The sequence below is a fragment of the Carex rostrata genome, chromosome 20 (genome assembly GCF_964058835.1).
Source record: "Carex rostrata chromosome 20, lpCarRost1.2, whole genome shotgun sequence".
Classification (NCBI taxonomy): Eukaryota; Viridiplantae; Streptophyta; class Magnoliopsida; order Poales; family Cyperaceae; genus Carex; species Carex rostrata.
In genome coordinates this window covers 3,874,570-3,888,677 of record NC_135937.1, presented here as the reverse complement: position 1 = coordinate 3,888,677, position 14,108 = coordinate 3,874,570, and positions in this window count along the sequence as shown.

The window sequence follows — 14,108 nt, the reverse complement described above, 5'->3', positions numbered from 1 at the left end:
AAAAGAATTTGTTTATCTGGTTTTGTAACTTGTATCAGTTGATTGATTTCTTTTTTGTTACATGATGCACAATTGCCGACCAACTTCGGCTTTATTCAGATTTTATTATAAAAAAATTAAGTTCACTACAGTGTCAGCCATTTTTAAGACTAATTATCGGCCCTTCTATTAGGTCTGATTGGGCCTTCGGCACTCGCTGTTCATTCTTCTAACATGCTTATTCTTCCAGTATTATCAGTGTGTTCTTCTCTTAAATAAAATTGGTTGAATGCACCTTCCAACTTTGCAGAATAAGTTTGTTCAATTATTCGTCCTACTAAGAACCTCCTGATGTGTGCATGCACAATTGCCAATTCTATGAATCCATATTACAAAAAAACGGGGAACCCCAAATTACTTCTATGTTCCAATATATATATATATATTCAGTAATTCATACATTCTTCTATAAGAAGGTGAAAGGCGTAATACAATGCAACTTGTCATTCTTTTCCTCAAATCTATTTTATCTATGTATTACTGTTTAATAGTATGTACGTCCAATTATCTATCTTTAACTAGACAATGATTGCGGGGAATAAAAGACCACCTTGAAGTTCACCTTTTACTAATCACTTCCTTATTTATTAACATAGTTATATATTTGTTTAGTACATATATAATTGTTAACTAAGATCTAGATGGACTAATCTACATTGCATATTAAAGTCCTTATTTTAATCTGGATAAATATTCCCTTTAAAGTTCAAACAGTAAATCCAAACTGTTCAACATATATAACCTCCATATTAAATGTGCTTGGAACCTCTTTCAATGCTCGACACAAAAATAAAATTCTTACGCAAGGTAATCTCCGAGCGAGAGGATGGTTGATTGTAAACATGTGCTACTTATGTCGAGCTGACATGGAAACGATACAACATACATTTCAACACTGCCCCTATACTTTGCAACACTGCGACTTTGAAATTCGTTGAATCAAACAGTAAAATATGGTCTCTAAGTATATTTTAATATAGAGATCACATCTAATAGTTTGGATTGATCATTTGAACTTTAAAAATCCAAAAACAACTTGGTTGCATGGGAGCCGTGGTGCAAACGTTTTAAAATTAGCCAACCTCATATATATATATATATATATGAGATGGGCTATGATGAGTTGCGAAGTAAAGCGATTATTTTACTTCACGCTCATATTTTGCAATTTTAAAGTTAAAAACGTTGACCCGAACCATTCATCTTGTTCTCCATATTGAAATGTGCTTAGAGACCAAATTTTACATTTTTTGGAATTTTTTTACTATTTATTAAGCAATTTGAAAGTCGCTGATCTGATGGTCCAGAAAATTTTATTGTTTTTTACTGTTCACAGCAAAATAGCAATTTTCAAAAATGCTTAATAAATAGTAAAAAAATTCAAAAAAATGTAAAATTTGGTCTCTAAGCACATTTCAATATGGATTAAACATTTAATGGTTTAGATCGGTTGTTTGGACTTTCAAAATAAAAATACGGCGTGAAGTAGAAACGCATTTTACTTCGCAACTCACCGTAGCCCATCTCTCTCTCTCTATATATATAGAGAGAGAGAGAGAGATAGGCTAATGTGCTTTCGGTAGCATATGGGCCGAAATACACACGGTCCAAATTTGAAATTTCAAAATCCAAAAAGTTGATATGAACCGTTCATCTTGTTCTCCATATTAATATGTGCTTGGAGACCAAATTTTATATTTTTCTGAATTTTTTTACTATTTATTAAGTCACTTTGAAAATTGCTGATCCAATGGTGGCTTAACAAAATAGTAAAACTATTGGATCAACGATTTTCAAAGTGGCTTAATAAATAGTAAAAAAATTCAGAAAAATATAAAATTTTGTCTCCAAGCACATATTAATATGGAGAACAAGATGAACGGTTCAGATCGACTATTTGGATTTTGAAATTTCAAATTTGGACCGTGTGTATTTCGGCTCATATGCTACCGAAAGCACATTAGCCTATCTCTCTTCTTTCGGTATATATATATATATATAGAGAGAGAGAGAGAGATAGGCTAATGTGCTTTCGGTAGCATATGGACCGAAATACACACGGTCCAAATTTGAAATTTTAAAATCCAAAAAGTCGATCTGAACCGTTCATCTTGTTCTCCATATTAATATGTGCTTGGAGACCAAATTTTACATTTTTCTGAATTTTTTTACTATTTATTAAGCCACTTTGAAAATTGCTAATTTAACGGTGGCTTAACAAAACAGTAAAACCATTGGATTAAGTATAGATGAAAATTAAGTATAAATATGATATTATGAATATTATGAATTTTACAGGGGAAATATGTTAGTTTCAAGTTTTTCTTTTTTATAAAATGTAAATTTTTTATTCCGGACAAAGCGAGCTTGATATTAATTAACTTTTATAGGCATCTTGACAGTATATTTTGTTTTTTTGCTTGGATCATAAAAATTTAAAAAAATATTGGTTTTCAAATATGATTAAAATTCATTATCTTCCTTAATTGTTTATGTATTGGTGCACCAGTCGAAGTTTTCGAAAAATTTTCATTTCATTTTTTTGGAGCACAAGTACCATCCAAAGAAGATAATTAATTTCAATCATATTCCTAAACCAAATAATTTTTTTTAGAGTCCATCTCGACAATAAAATATGCAATTCAAGCATCCAATTCGAGCAATTGAACTATAATCGAATCGAATCACATTCAACATTTCAAGCAATTCAACCATACACTCTAATCGAATCGAATCACATTTAACAATCAAATTTTGATCACATTCAACAATCAATTTAAACTAATCGAATCGAATCGAATCGAATCGAATCACATTTAACAATCAATTTAATCACATTCAACAATCAATTTAAACTAATTGAATCGAATCGAATCACATTTAACAATCAATTTAATCACATTCAACAATCAATTTAAACTAATTGAATCTAATCGAATCACATCCACAATTAAACCCTAACCCTAAATTAAACTAATCGAATCGCAATAAAATAAACATACATTCAATAGAGGAGGCAGCGACATGGTGCAATGGGGGTGAAGGGCAGCGAGCGAGGGAGAGGGAGCAAGGGAGAGAAGAGGTGTGACGGTGGGGAGAGAGGGAGGAGGAGAGGTACAAGGCCGGTGCCGGCGGGGCAGTGGCGGAGGGAGCACCAGATTTTTTTTTGCTTCTGTGGTGCAGAGGGAAAGGAGACAGAGAGAGTGAGAAAGACAGAGCGGGTTCGGGTTGGGGGGGATTTAGATGGGGAGTGAATCGCCCGTACCACGGGTGCCTCACTGAGTTATGGGCCGCCTCCCTCACGGGCGCCTCACTTTCATTATGGTCCGCCCCTCTCATGGGCGCCCCACTGGCTCTATGGACCGCCTCCGTAACAGGCGCTCCACTGGAAATTTTGGGCCGCCCGTGGGCCTGGCGATCAGGGCATAAATAAAAAAAAATAGAAGCAAAGTTATCTTTAAAATTTTCTTTTTTGGAGGGGATATTAATAAAAATGGCCGCACTTTACACTTTATAAGCCCAAAAAAAGAATAACTAAAGAAACCATCAACTAACCACTGTTTCGGCTAAAATGAAAAACTAAAGAAACTATCAACTAGTAGTCCTAGAGCAGTTTGTTTATTAGATTCAGAACTAGCTCTGCTGCGAAGATGAAAGAACCAAAAATCATCACACACATCTAGGGTTGCTAACTGAACAAGGCTGCTCGTGAACAAATGGGCCAAACAACTAGCACACGATAATTGAACGGACAATAATACGAACAAGGCTCAAAACCCTGTTCACGTTCATATTAATTTATACATATGAACTGGATCTGAACAGGTGATGAGCAGCCCGTTGAACAGCTCGATTGATGTCTAGTTAGAGCCCGTTCAGAAGTCCAGCGAACAGCCTGTTCAAAAGTTTGATGAACAGGTTACGCCTCTCTCTCCCGTTGAACAGCTGCCTCTTCATCAAGCTTTCACCCTCTCTTCACGACTTCTCTCTTCACCGCTGCCACCACTGCCACTGTCCACTCCACCTCTCTCTTCCCGACCTCTCTTTTTGTGACCTCCCAGATAACCCTGACGCCGCCTCTCTCTTCACCGTCACTTCGCCTATCTCTTTGCAACCTCTCTTCACTGTCACTCCGCCTCTCACTAGATGACCTTGACCCCTCTTTCAAACCCCTTTCCCGCTCCTTGCCATTCTTGGTAAGCGTCCCCTTCCTTGCTCTTCCTCGTTCTCTCTAATGGGTTAACGGGTTGTGGGTCTGAGTTAAAAGAGTTTAAAGTTTGGTGTTGATTGTTGAACACAAAAATTGCACAAATTTGTATAATATACCTTGTTTAGAACTGACTAAACTGACTACTGACTCTCTGCCAGTATTCTGACATTTTTAATAAATTACCAGATTGCAGATGCCAGTGTCATATCATATGTCTTGAATTGTACGTGTGTATGATTATCTCTGTTAGAGAGCACAATCTATTTATGAATTTATATTTGTAATGCTCTTTGGTGTATTATTGTAGTTATACATTGATTTTGATTTCGGGTGGAGCTATAAATATTGTATAAAAAGATACAAACTCAAAAGGCAGGAAGGGGTATGTAGTGTTTAATCTCTGGATGTTTATTAATTATTCAGCTGCTATTTAAAAAAGAATGATAGTTATTGTGTTAGTTTGCGATTTTCAGATAACATATTCTTTACTCTAATTTAGTGCAAATACCAGTATTTTTTCCTTCCTTATAAATGTTGCCGAATATAATTGTTGTACGTAACTACGCATTATATTGTTTCATTTCATTAATTGGGTATTGTTAAGCATGAAAAATGTGCAGTCTATGTTGACAAAGTCTTAATGCTCTTGCTCAGTGTTTCTTAATAGTTCACCAGTGATGGCATGCTCCTGATTTTTGAAATCAAACATTTTGTTACAAGGAATTCTCACCAGCACACAAAATACATATATTGTTGAGTTCATATCTATTTTTTTTTTTTACTAAATACTCAATTTTCTGCTAGCTAAATGTGTTTTCTGTGTTGTTGTTTTGGCTTTTGTAGTACTTCTCTTGTTGCAACTTCCAGTTGCTGCTTCTATGGAAGCTGGTGACAGTAGCATTGGAGCCTATATTGCTTTACTTCTGTTTTTGAACATGGATATTGCTTATGTTATGTCTTTACCTTTATTAGCTATGTAGTTTTCTTTTTAATTGAATATGGGTGATATTGCAAACTATTAATGAATTAAGTACAATGTTGTTTGTCATTGGTACGGTGGTACCTGGGTTCTTTGATTTACATCAAAGAATAGCATATATTATTTAGTTATTGTATGGTTCATAACAGGTCACTATTCACAGCTGTTGCCTGTTATGAGCATATGCTTTTGAACAAAACTGTTATATTTCATTTTGATTGATTCCATTCTTCAAACTGAAATTTATCTTTCAACATAGAATTCATTATTCAGTGATTCATTGTATGTGCTAAATTATTAGTAATAAAGCATGTCGTTTAATGTCCATATATTGTTCATAAGCTAGCCCGTTTAGTTGTCCACTGTTCGGCCCGGTTTGTTGAAACGGGCTTGGTAATGAACGGGCTTGGTTGTGAACGAACTATGTTATGAACATTACCGGATGGGCCGATCATGAACATAAATTTTCTTATTTCAGGCCGAACATGAACGGGCCTGTTTCATTTGATTATTGAACTGGGCTGAATATGAACATGGGGCCCGTTCATTAGCACCCCTACAGACACATCTAAACTCTCTCAAATCTTGCACCGTTAGTTCTAGCAAGAAATGAACATTTGCCAAACAAGAAATCAACTGTTCGATAAACAAGAAATGAACATTTGCCAAACACAAAACAGAGAAATAGATTTCATCAAACAACTTATTATTACCTTTCTCTCAATTTTTTTTTTATTTCTCTCAAAACAGCTTATTATTATCAATTCATCAACGCACTTTACAATTTATAAGCCAAAAAAAAAGAACTAAAGAAACCATCAACTAACCACTGTCTTCGGCTAAAATGAAAAACTAAAGAAACTATAAACTAGTAGTCCTAGAGCAGTTTGTTTATTAGATCCAGAACTGGCTCTGCCGCGAAGATGAAAGAACCAAGAATCATCACACACATCTTAACTCTCTCAAATCTTGCACCGTTAGTTCTAGCAAGAAATGAACATTTGCCAAACAAGAAATCAACCGTTCGATAAACAAGAAATGAACATTTGCCAAACACAAAATAAAGAAATAGATTTCATCAAACAGCTTATTATTATCTTTCTCTCAAAATTTCTTTATTTATCTCAAAACAGCTTATTATTATCAATTCATCAACGCACTTTACACTTTATAAGCCCAACAAAAAAGAACAACTAAAGAAACCATCAACTAACCACTGTCTTCGGCTAAAATGAAAAACTAAAAAAACTATCAACTAGTAGTCCTAGAGCAGTTTGTTTATTAGATTCAGAACTGGCTCTGCCGCAAAGATGAAAGAACCAAGAATCATCACACACATTTGAACTCTCTCAAATCTTGCACTGTTAGTTCTAGCAATTTTCCACATTGTTCGGACAGTGTTCACTACCAAGCAAGCAAATAACGCATACCACCCAACACGTCGGATATCCTCCTCCCAGCCAATACCACTCAGATATTCCCTGAGCTTGTGGAACGAGACATTGGAAAGAAAACACCCCGCACCCTGCCCAGCTATTGTCATGTTATCGCTGAGCCTGACGGCTTGAAATAAACCTGACCAGATGGCTTGGCCGTTAGCGACTTGCATTGACTCCACTCTTGCTATTAAATTGGCTACCTCCACCTGGCTAGTTTGAAGAAGTTGCAGTTTCTCGGTAAAACTGGCCTCCAGTTCACGAAGCCGTTGATCAATTCCGGTATCATCTCCACTTTCTTCATCAGATTGAGACTGAAAGGGCAAACTAATCTTGTTTCCCATTGAAATGAATATAGTGACTTTGTATCTTTAATTTTTGTGTCTTCCGGTCCCCGGTTTATATAGACATCATTAAAAGTACGACTAACTATGGTAGTTATTTTTTACTACACTGTTTTTTTTAAGGTTAGTGGCAAGTGCCAACTAACGATTTTGTATTCATAAAAAGTATATACATAGCCAGGGGTACCTGGATTAACCTCTATTAATCCTTAGTGCTTATTTTATATACACGGAGATGAAACTCCCACCGAACTCAGTGCACTAACCTCATTAACTAAAACTATCATAACTCAGCAGTACGTTCTCCATAGTTGGATATCAAGAGACGTTTCTTGGATAAGAACCTGAGTGGTTCTTCTAATGTTTGAGAAATAACGTCTATTCCTCTCCTTCCACAATGTTCAACATCCTGTGGCAATTACCGTATCCCATGTCAGGCCTATCGTGGGGCTCAATACTTTACCGTCTTCCCACTAGATCCTTGGTAATCTCATATTACCATTCAGTGGATACATCAGGTTATATCGGCCTAGTATGCTTCTCTAGAAATTCTCCGAGAAAGGGTATGACCATAGTAGATGCTGTGTTGTTTCCAGTTCCCTGCTTGGGCATAGGTGACAGCCGGGTATGACCATGCATCCCCTTCTTGTCAGTAGTTCTTGGGTCAGAATCCTCCTCCTAACCAGGAGCCAAAAGAAAATCTTTACCTTAGGCGGTGCCTTGATCTTCCATAATCGTTTCAAAAAAATATCCTGAATACCCGGATTATGCATTATTCGATAAGCTGATGCGGTTGTGAATTTCCCATCACTAGAAAAGGTTCCACACTAGCTGCCCGGAGTTTAGGTCCACTGTTGATGCTGCTTTGCATAGTTCCATTAGGCTAGTTAAGGACCGAAGGAAGAAGGAATGTCCATCGCTAGCCCCAATCTGTGTCAGATCCGTTGATCCATATATTTTACGTACAATCTCTGACCAGTGTCCGTTTAGGTTGTGTTTTGCCTTCCACACCCATTTTGGCAGTAGCGCCTCATTATGTATTCCTATGTTTATAATACCCATGTCTCCATTTTCCTTGAGCCCGCAGACCTTGTCCCAGCTGACGAGGCAGTTTATGCCTCTGCATGATTGGTTCCCCTTCCACAAGAATGATCTTCTCATTCTATCAATATGTTTGATGACACCTTTGGGAATCTTAATCGTCTGAGCAAAGTGTAACGGCATGGCAGACAACACCGCCTTGACTAAGGCGACCCTCCCTCCAAAAGATAAGAAGTTGGCCTTCCAGCCCGCTAATCTATCCTGTACTGCCGCAAGTAACGGTTGGAAGTGGTCCTTGTTCGGGCGCTTGATTGTCAGAGGCAGCCTCAGGTAGGTTATTGGCAGTGTTGAGGGGATGCATGCCAGGATGTTTGATATGGTTTGGATCAGCGGTTGCGGTATGGCTATGGGTACAAAGGAGCTCTTGTTTGCATTAATCCTGAGCCCCGTCAGTTTCTCATATGTCTTGATTATTTGCGCAATAACCTTGAGTGTTGAGGGATGTGCTTCGCAGATGATAATGGTATCATCTGTGAATTACATAAATACCTGTGGATGCATGAGGTGAATAGGGTTTTGCTGCTGTATTGATCACACTTATAGGTCTGAAGTTCGTTATATTCGCTGCCCCTTCTTTTTTCGGGATTAGAGTGATGTGAGCCTTATTAACACATGCTACACTTTTGTTGGAAGAGTAAAAATGGTTAATTAGATTCATGAGATCAGATTTTACCAAGTCCCAGAAGGATTGGTAAAATTCTATAGGAAATCCATCGGGGCCACTTGCTCTATTTTTGGGCATTTGGTTGAGAGCTAGGTGGATTTCCTCTTCTATGATGGCATCATCCAAATAATAAAGGATATTACCAAATGAAGTCCCAATTCTGCCTAGCAAGTCAAAAGGTATGTGATCTTGTTTAGCCGTGCCCAACAGAGATTTAAAGTGTTAAAAAAGTTTCACCTTAACTTGGCTTTCCGGTATGGCCGAACCATCATCATTCTGGAGAGCTGAGATGGAGTTGCGATTTTTCCTAGCATTTGATACCACGTGGAAATATTTTGGGTGCAGGCTAGTCTCTGTAACCGAACCCCAAGCATTTGTAACCACCTGACACAAATCATTATGTAGTAACCATGAGTTTTCAAACTTAAATCGCCTTTTAGTTGAGTTACCTTGAGGTTTAATAATAAGACTCAAAGGAGTATGATCAGAAGCCGAAGCTGATAAATCATTTAAATTATAAGTAACCCCCATGGTCTCCCACTGACCCGAAATAAATGACCTATCCAATCTTGAGAAAGTTGGATTCGGTCGTTGATTCGACCAAGTGAATTTTCGACCTATAAGAGGGACGTCTACTAGATTAAGTATATTAATGACTCTATTGAATTCCATTGACAGACTCAAGTTCGTAGATCCACTAGTTGTGTCCTCTGTTGACCTATGTAAATTAAAGTCACCTAAGACTATCCATGGAATTTCAGTTAAAGTACTAATATTACATAATTATTTTAAGAAGTCCCTTTTCAATGCATCATCTTGAGGCCCATAAACACAAGTAAGCATAAAATTAAAGGAGCCTCTGCTCATAAGAAAAGTAACACTATAATCATAAATAAAGGATCGAGTTGAGGAGAATATAGAGCTCCACGCGAGCAATATACCTCCCCTCAACCCATTAGCGTCTAAGGTTTGATAATCATTAAATTTAGGTGGAGCCACTTGCCTCATCCTAAATATTGAACGATCACTCCACTTAATTTCTTGAAAGCAAAAAATGTCACAATTTGATTCAATTACAACATCTTTCACCACATCGCATTTTTACTTATCACACAAGCCTCTAACATTCCAACACAATATATTTAAATTAAAATTAAAATTAAAATTCATTGATGTATTTGACATGGATACCATTACACAAAAAGTCAACCTAATTTGATGCCAAAGCAAAAGGATACAAGCACAATTTAGGGAAATGGTAAAACACATCAAGATTAAAGGAAATAAAACTAAACACCCTCCTCAACATCGGACAAATCCCCATTCGAGTCAGATTGCAGTGCCCCAAGGGCAAATTCCTCAAATCCATAGCCATAGTTGTCACTCTCATAGTTTGACTCCTCGTATCCACTGCATTGATCGGTTCCAAGACAGAAGCACTCATTTCATGATTTTCCCCTACCCCCACATTGACCATACCACAAAATTTATCAATTTCACGTACCTTGTCATCCTGCAGTGGTATAGCTGCTAGTGTTTCTTCCTCCAATGATCGAATCAGTGCATGGTGCTCCGCCTTGACCGCCGCATCAGTGGATGTGCCCACCCCATTCTTTTTCTTCCTTTGCTTGTACTTTGGTGTTGAATATGACTTGGCACCTCTTACCGATATTCTAGCACTGCGCCTTAGTGATTTTGGCATCACAGGTAGCAGCCCCTCGGCCGGCGGTTCCTCCTTCATCAAATCTGCGGCTCCCTGTTGATCCATCGGCTCCAGTTCTTGCATGACTATTTCGACCTCCTCTCGGTTGATCTCTTCCGGCTCGTGTTCTACGGCATAGCTCGCTAATTCATCTTCGTAGTCCTGGTAGGGTTGCCTAAGTCCTTGTTCTGAATCATAGCCGGGATCATATTCTAGGTTAGAGATGTCTAGTTCCGGGATTTCGCTAAGGACTTCTTCTAGTGAGACACAAATATGTGTTGGAGGCACTAATGGTATGACAAAGAGCCAAGGGTGACTCTTTGCAGTAGGAGGGAGGGTATTATACGGCATCAAGGGTCTATTTCCATTATTGAGTAGATCTGGACTGGGTTGTTCGGTTTGTGGCAGATTGGGCTTCTATATTATGTTTTGTAGTGTCTCATTTGAGTCAGAGAGGATGGAGTTAGGTGTAGGTAGATAAATGTTTGGGCTTTCCAGGATAGGGCCCAAATAGATAGGAGCTGAAATAGGGTCAAGAGACTTACTGAAAGTGGAGCCTATGTCTGTGAGAGTGTTTGTGTAGGGCTCAGCAGTCCCATCCTCCTTGGGAAGCGCGTGCTCTGAGCCCTGTGCCTCTTCTGTGTTGCCATTAATGTTGATATGACCCTCCAAGGTCATATTATCCTCTCTAGTTCCTGACTGAATTTCACCTCCAATTGCAGCTTCAATGGACTCGTCCATTGCAGCCCACTTACCTTTCTCCTTCCAGTGAAGCTTTGGTTTGGGCACCTGTATTGGAACAGTGGCCTTGTCTTAATTGGCCTTGCCTTCCATGGCTTTATCATTATCATTGAAAAGAGGAGAGGCTTTCAAGGTTGCACCCAGAGCCTCTTTCTTTGTGTTGCCCAGTTCCATGTTTTTCCACACGGCCAAGAGGGTCTGATAGTCAATCGTGATGACTTTCCTATTGTCCTGAGCAGTCCCCATTATCGATAATGCTCACATGTTATCCCTCATCACCTTTTCAAAGAATTCCTCTTTGGGAGTGGTATCCAAAGGCGGGATCAGAGGCAGTGGCTCCTCTATCCAACCAAAAACCCCAATTTGAACTTCTTTCGCAACCCCTTTAATCAAACCTGAGTGTTTTGCGGCACTAACTCAAGTTTGGGCACCCCCACTGCAACAATCATTTTCTCAAAGGATTTAACATTAGAGAGTGGAGTATGATTTATTAGTGCTCCAAAAGACCCCACCGCATGCATTACGCTATGTAAATTCCAAGATTGCGGTGATAAACCACGTAATTCAACCCATACCTTATATTGAAGACGCATCGGGCTTGCATTTACCGCCGGGCTCCACAGGTATGTGGCATAGCCCAAGTCCTGTAATGCCTTGCTATGGCTCTGAAGAAAGGTGTGTCTCTAGATATCAAGGGGCAATAGGAGTAGGTATTGGCAACCAATTAAGTGAGTCAAAGGGAAAGGGTAATCAGATTTGGCTACTGACATTAGGATGGATTGAATCACATATGGGTTATGGGTCGATTTGAGGTGCGCATCAATGATTACCGCACGATTCAGCTGTGAGGTTTCATACAACATTTGGATGGTTTTCGGCACAAACACAATTGCCGTGTAGGGCCTATTTGGCGGCATCTTTGAGTCTCCCAAGTTTCCTCTCGGTTCTAGAAGGTCTATGGCCATGTTGATAGGTGGTTGTGTATTGAAGCAATACATGGCCTCATGGCCATCCTGACGGCACTTAGCACAAACGCAAAAAGGTTTACGGCACTCATTCTGTTCATGCCCGGTATTAAGGCAGTGGTAGCAACGCCCTTTCTAAGCGGGGTGGTTAGGATTTGGGGGTAGAGGTAGTGCCTGAGGGAAAGTGGTCATGGGGGGCTTGACAATCCCCTTGCCTGAGGGTTGTGTCCATGGTGAGTGATCGAGGAAGTGTTGCCATACCAAAATCAATTGATTAGGTTGGAGGTGGTTAAAGGGGGCTGCTACTTGGGCATATGTGGTGGCCTGTGGAGGTATTTGTCGATTAGGAAAGGTTAGGGGCGGTGGCTAAACGTGGGGCTGAGGGGTAGGGGTGCTGTTAGGAAAAGGGGATGAGGAATTGAGAGTGTGAGTGTTATTCTTTCTAGCCATTTTGGAGATATGATAGATGGAAGGGAGGGGAACAATGAAGAGGATTTTCACTGAAGGGTAATTTATGGGAGGTGGAGATAAGTGAGATTTTTTGAGAAAATCACTTGCCGGCGGAAAGAGAACCAAAATACCTTGGTTGACCGGTGGTACAGTAGGTTAGCTGTCGGTGCCATTTGGAGAGTAACGCATTTTTTTTGTCAAATCAGTTTGGTGGAGGTGATTTGAGCGACGCCCGCGGCAGGAGCAGTCCCTTCGGTAGAAGCCTTTACCCTCTCTGTATTGGTGGTTGGTGGGGCGCCGTTGTTTTCGTAGCACAGTTACTTTCATCCAGCCGTCGATGGTTGGGATGGCTTTTCCATTTCGCCCCCATTGTCGCCCCTATTTTATGGAGCCCTTTTCTCCAATCGCCCTTTCGTCCAAAGGGTTTCCTCTTTTACTAGACTGTTAACTGCGGTTCTAACGGTTAACAAAATGCTGTTAATTATATTATATATAAACGGTTTAATAAATTGAATTGATACATCTGGTTAGTTGAATCTCGTTAATTGTGTGCATATATATATATCATGATTTTAAATTAATAGTATATATTATAAAGACTTCAATTTTTAACCTTCAATTATTTTAAATATATGTTTGTCTCATTAGATTTAAATTAATTATCACGAGATAATTTAACTTCTTTTGCATGGAGTTCTAAATTATTTACCAAAATTTATTTCTTTCGCAAATTTGAATTATATTGGAAACATATGCATGTGTGAAAAAATAATTTGGATTACAAAATAATATTATATATATATATTGGTAATTTATTATAAGCATCATGATAATATATAATTGTGTCTCACCTAAGTACGCATGCCTAGTATTGAATTATATATATAATTTACATGCGATTGCCAATATGCCTCAGAAATATCGCAATGTAAACGCCACAGATAATCAGCAAAAAAGAAATAAGTTCCTGGACCAAGAACGAGATTCTTTGAAGTAGGATAACATTTTTTTTTTAATTAAATAAATGTGAAATTCACCGAATACACAGAGATGTTTATTAAAATTCACCAAATATGTACAAGTCTAACGTCATAAAATAATATCTTCATTGTTTGAACAAATTATGTTGCCTTAATTATCTTAACAAATCCGATATTGAAAATTTATATTGTAAATCATAAAACCATGACCTGAAATTTATCTGACAATTAATGATTATATATAAAAAGAAAATTAGTATTTTCAAGCACTAGAACAAAATACTTTTTTACCACAAACTTTTAATAATATGGCTATAATCTGTCATACATTACATTACATGCTACTATATATCTCTGTTATGACAATTAATTTTTAACATGCAAAATGAGAAGAATAATCAGCTGGTGAAAAAGACGGGAATTAATTTTTTTTTTTTTGTAAAAACAGAATGGTAACATTTTTAGTTAATGGTGGAACCTAAGCCTGGGATATCAAA